The 6429-nt window shown below is 33.3% G+C and overlaps 1 pseudogene; it reads left to right on the forward strand.

Moving 5' to 3' along the window:
- The first annotated feature begins 240 nt into the window (after positions 1-240).
- On the forward strand, positions 241-1683 carry LOC120141835 (annotated as a pseudogene).
- The last annotated feature ends 4746 nt before the right edge of the window (positions 1684-6429 follow it).

Consider the following 6429-nt stretch of genomic DNA (forward strand, 5'->3'; position numbering starts at 1 on the left):
TATAAAATATAAAACATAGAGTAAAATTCTTAATTTCAATGATAAATCAAATTTTAATTCAATTGACACTATTATTATTACGTCTTAAAAATATATACTTAAACGTATATTAATCTAATGTTGTTTAAGGTTAAAGAATCTAAATTTGAACATGATCAAAGAAATATAAGGGATAGCTGTGAAACCAAAGACTTATTAATGCCATTGGGTTTCTCGAAGTACCTTAACTTGGGTTCAAATTTGAAACACGAAGGAAGTGGAAATCATTGATGTGTCCCCCTCCCCTGTTCTAATAGCTTAAAAACCAAAATATAACTCTTCCAAATCCTATCACCTCATTCTCCCCGTCCTCCCCACCCACCAAAATGTCCAGACTTGCATTAATATTCCCACCAAATCACCTCCACCGACACCACCACTTCCTCCTCCTTTTCCTCCTCATATCCGCCCGTATTACTGCCACTTCCTCCGCTACTACTACCACTTATTACCAAAGATTCAAAGAAGCTCCACAATTTTATAACGCTCCCGCCTGTCCCTCCATTGACATTAATGGCACTAATGAAATGTGCTCTCCTCAAGCCGTTCATGTTGCAATGACCCTCGACGCCGTCTACTTGCGCGGTTCAATGGCAGCCATTTTTTCCATCTTACAACACTCTTCTTGCCCGCAGAACATCATCTTCTACTTCGTCGCCTCCGCCACCGCAGACCATCACCACCTCCGGTACACAATCTCCCGCTCTTTCCCTTCCTTAAATTCCAAATATACCATACGACTCCTCCGCCGTGTCCGGACTCATCTCCACCTCCATTCGCTCGGCGCTCGACTGCCCTCTCAACTATGCCCGCAACTACCTCGCCAACCTCATCCCTCAATGCGTACGCCGAGTCGTTTACTTAGACTCCGACCTCGTCCTCGTCGACGACATCTCTAAAATAGCCGCGACACCGCTCGGGGACAACTCCGTTTTGGCCGCTCCGGAGTACTGCAATGCCAACTTCACTTCCTACTTCACCCCAACCTTCTGGTCAAACCCTACGCTATCTTTGGCATTTGCCGATCGCAAAGCTTGTTATTTCAACACTGGGGTAATGGTGATCGACTTGCAAAGATGGCGTGAAGGAGACTATACGAAGAAGATCACTGAATGGATGGAGCTTCAAAAGAGAATAAGGATCTACGAGTTAGGGTCTTTGCCACCATTTTTGCTAGTGTTTGCAGGGAAAATAGCACCCGTTGATCATAGATGGAACCAGCATGGGCTGGGAGGTGATAATTATAGAGGATTATGCAGAGATTTGCATCCCGGTCCGGTTAGTTTGTTGCATTGGAGTGGGAAAGGGAAGCCATGGGTGAGACTCGATGCAAACCGCCCTTGCCCTTTGGATGCTCTATGGGCTCCTTATGATCTTCTGCAAACACCTTTTGCTTTGGAATCTTAGAATATGGGTATACCTTCAACATTAAATCCTTTTTTCTGGGCTGAGATTTTTAGTTTCAATGATGCCATAGAACTTACAGGAAAACATGAATCTGGGTGGAATGTTAAGATTCTACAGCAAAGAGCATTAACAATCTAAATACAATACAATTTGCTCTTCTTTTGTTTTTGATCCATGTATTGCTTAGAACAGTGTATAAAATAGTTATTGCTACTAAAGAAATTAAAGATTAAAATATTTTCATCATTTTATGTTTTTGTCATGTTTAGTTACTTGATATAATTGCATCAATCTTTTCATTTTTTTCTGATAATAATTACATGAACTCAAGGGCATTAATTGCGACAAGCTATGATATTGGTGCTAGAAATGTCTGGTTTGATTTAAATTCACCTTATGTTACTCCCCGAATTTAAGATAGTTTGGATTACGTGGATCCTACATTTTACCTATTCCTTATTATGTGATTTTTATTGTATTTTAATATTGTTAAAAATCATAATCGGAATTGTATGTAGTAGAGTTAAAAATAATAATCGGACTTGTAATATTATTAATGATAGTAATAAATTTTATATTTATACGAAGTTTCTTTTAAAAGATTTCTGAAGTAAATTTATATATTTATTTTCTTTCAACAATCAATCACTTACCATTGTTTTTCAATATTTATAATAAATATAAATAGTGTTAGAATCCAATTACATAGTGTAAAACTTTTTAATTTTTTATAGATTTAGAATCGTTAGATAAGTGAAAATAAATGATTGAGATTAAATGTAGAAAATAAGAATATATTCATTGAAAAAAATAAAGAGTTAATCTTAGATGTCTATTTTCACTCATCTAACAATATTAAATCTATGTAAAGCTAAAAAAAATATTGTGTAAGTGGATCCTAACTCATATATATATATATATATATATATATATATATATATATATATATATATATAGTTCATTATCTAATGGATTTTTCGTTTTAATACTCCATCCGAGAGTTATCAGTATTTATCAAATCTGTTCCTATCTAACGGAAGGCTATTGGATCAAATGACAAAGACATTGTTGAGAAAAAGATGGCTTTTCCCGGATTAAATGGTTGTTGCTATCTGCTCCAATAACGAATCATTGGTTTAACTGAATAACTAAATAAAATAGATAGACCTTTCTCTTCGTCTCAGGTCGATGGATCTTCTCAACTGGAGGATCCCCTATATGGATAATATATGGATAACACACATTCCAGTTGACCGAGCCTAATTCTAATTGTTCCGAAGCAAAGATATCCCAATAGTTCATTATCTAATGGATTTTTCCGTTCTAATACTCCATCCGAGAGTTATCAGTATTTATCAAATCTGTTCCTATCTAACGGAAGGCTATTGGATCAAATGACAAAGACATTGTTGAGAAAAAGATGGCTTTTCCCGGATGAAATGGTTGTTGCTATATGCTCCAATAACGAATCATTGGTTTAACTGAATAACTAAATAAAATAGATAGACCTTTCTCTTCGTCTCAGGTCGATGGATCTTCTCAACTGGAGGATCCCCTATATGGATAATATATGGATAACACACATTCCAGTTGACCGAGCCTAATTCTAATTGTTCCGAAGTAAAGATATCCACGGGGCGGTTCGCCCTATTCAGATATTCACGACCGAGAAGTAAAAGGAGAAGGAAAGCTGGAATGCCACCCGGCGTCTATTATTGAATTCACCCGACCCGATAGTACCCATTTTGGGAACGTTCAGTGCCAAAGTCATGGAATGGGTAAGTCGCCAATCCCTAAAACGGACTATGTAATGTACTTTATCCGCTGGGTTACGGGGGGCATTTTACCAGAGGTTTATATTGTATCAATCTACCCTTGTGTGCGTGATTCCTGTTGAAGCATATACTCGGGGGTGGGTGCAGGGCGAACGATTTCAAAGCGGACTCCCCATTCATTAGATAAAGAAGATCATCAAGATCTCGTGATCCGCTGCTGAACAATTTGAATTAGCATGTCCAATATATATTAATAATATTTAATTCTAAGATTCACCAATTTGAATTAGCATGTCCAATATGTTGGAATCTACATCATGTTTTCGAAAACGTAAGAAATCAAAGTATCTTGGTCCTTTCTTATGAGTTGATCCCGAAGGAAAGAAATTGATTAGAAAATTTCTGGTAAATCGTTGATTCATCTGGTGTTTAACTATACTGATTCATTTACAAGTTTACTAGATTGAAATTTTATGATGTTAAAAATTTTATAGATCTCATGTCACATTCAGTAAAAATTTATGATACATGTATAGGGTATACTCAATGTGTCCAAGCCTGCCCCACCGATGTGTTAGAAATGATACCTTGGGATGGATGTAAAGCTAAGCAAATAGCTTCCGCTCCAAGAACAGAAGACTGTGTTGGTTATATATATATAGTTTTATTAATAATACATTTACATAATATGTCTTAATTATTAATTTAGTCATATTTTATAACTTGATTCTTATATAATTATTTAATTATATATATGAATGGAGTAAGACATATTAGTCAAGATGAAGTAGCAAAAAATCAATTTACTAAAACCGTATTCTTTTGTGTTTAGGGTGTGTATTGTTTGCTTTCTCTCATTTTCATTGTATAGCAAAAGCCAAACATTTAAATTCAAAATGAATATGAAATAGTTGATGTATAATTCATCTTATTTTTGTAAACCACAAATTTAAGTTGATATTTTAAGCAAGACGGATGGGTCCCAACATATACCAGAAATTTCCCCTCTGCAGGGCTTATTAAAAAAGCCATTAAATTTTAATAGAAATTAAATTCTTTAAGTAAAATTAGATGTTCGAATCTTAGTGTTTATGAATAAAGTAAATTGGGTGGGGAGAGTCACCCTCAACTGTGTAATACTCGATATAGATTAATGGGTCAATAGATCAAAAATCAGTGATTAATTAAAAAAAAACCACTAAATAATCCTTCATAAAATTAAATTTTAACGACAAATTTGTAAAGTAAAAACGTGATTACCTATTTGAATTATTAGATTAAAGCTTTCCCCACTATGACTACCGAACAAAAGCTAAATGTTTATTAAAAGCTTATTTAGTGTTTGGGGAAGACAATTTGAGAATTTTTTACTATAATAACACACAAAGTTGTCAATTTTTTTCTTTTCTTTTTTGAAATGGGATTTAAATATGAAACAATAGTTAGGCAAACATTTCAGTAACTACCGTATATAATAGTATCTAATTTTAAACTGGTTCAATTAAGCACATTAATTCAAGTGTGTAGAGTCCACCCAAATAAGTCAATGTTGTACAGTTTAGAATATCTTGGTTATTTTTTGTCATTTTCTGAATTAATCATAGACTTTGATATTCCGAACAGCTACTGAAATATATACTCTCTTACCGAAATGTACAATCCCAATTAACTTAATTTTCTAAAAGGATAAATGGCATTTTAGAACCTGACATTATTGGTTGAAAATCATTAAGTAATTAAATAATTGCGTACGTAATCTTTTTCCCCATAAAAATAAATCAATCTATTTTCGGCTTTTTTTTTTGTCTTATACTTAGGTCACGTTTGGTTTGATGGAATCTATTAGAATTGGTGGGAATTTGAATTCAATTTTACCACTTTCTCATGTTTGGTTTAAGTTTTTCAAGGGAATTGAAATCCCTGATGGAATTTAATTCCATCAAATGAGGGAAAGTGAATTCCATCAAAAAATGGATGGAATTTAATTTCCTTGTTGGAGAGAATTGAAATTTGACCATATTACCCTCATCAATCGTTTGGTAACTTATTCATATATTGAATAAAAATATTTTTTTTTTATTTCGGGTCGGGTCGGGTTTCTAATTCATATATTCGGGTCGGGTCGGGTCGGGTCGGGTGAAACTTTATTTTGGTCGGGTCGGATCGGGTTTTTTTAAGTATGATATTCGGATCAGGTCGGGTCGGGTTCGGGTTTAGGGTGAAAAAAACCAAACCGACCCGAAAATAAATATAATTCAGGTCAGGTCGGATTAAGTCACTGTTTTTATTAAATAAAAATATTTTTTTATTATTTCGAGTCAGGTCGGGTTGGATTTCTAATTCATATATTCGGGTCGGGTCGGATGAAACTTTATTTTGTTCAGGTCGGGTTGGGTTTTTTAAGTGTGATATTCGGGTCGAGTCGGGTTGGATTTTTTTAAGTGTGATATTCGGATCGGGTTCGGGTTTATGGTGAAAAAACCGAACCGACCCGAAAATATATATAATTCGGGTCGGGTCGGATTAAGTCACTATTTTTATTAAATAAAAATATTTTTTTTTCTTGTCTGGTCGGGTCGAATGAAACTTTATTTTATTAGAGTCGGGTTTTTTAAGTGTGATATTTGGGTCGAGTCGGGTTTTTTAAGTGTGATATTCGGATCAGGTCGAGTTCGGGTTTAGGGTAAAAAAACGGACCGACCCGAAAAAAATATATAATTTTACCTTATATATTTAGGAATAATTACAATAATACCCCTCTATATATAATTTTTTTCAATTAAGTCAATATTTTTATTTAATAAAAATAATTTTTTATTATTTTGAGTCGTGTCGGGTCGAGTTTCTAATTCATATATTGAATAAAAATAGTTTTTGGTATATTTTTTGGTAACTAATTAATATACTCTGATTGGAATGTATCGAAATATTGCTATATCTTTTGGTAACTTATTAACATATTTTGATTGCGATGATTTTAACTTATAATGTTTATTAGTATTATTTTTATAATTTATTGAAATGAATAATCAATTAATAAAAAAAATTAATATTTTTAAATTTTTTATAATATATTATTACATGTAAGTTGTAAAATAAACTAAAATAAAACAAAAAAATAAGAAGGGTAATTTTGTCATTTTACATTACTGAAATTAAATTCATTTAACATGTCTGCGAACCAAACGAAATATAAAATTGAATTTTA

The sequence above is a fragment of the Hibiscus syriacus genome, unplaced genomic scaffold (genome assembly GCF_006381635.1).
Source record: "Hibiscus syriacus cultivar Baekdansim isolate YM2019G1 unplaced genomic scaffold, ASM638163v2 tig00110813_pilon, whole genome shotgun sequence".
NCBI classification, from domain to species: domain Eukaryota; kingdom Viridiplantae; phylum Streptophyta; class Magnoliopsida; order Malvales; family Malvaceae; genus Hibiscus; species Hibiscus syriacus.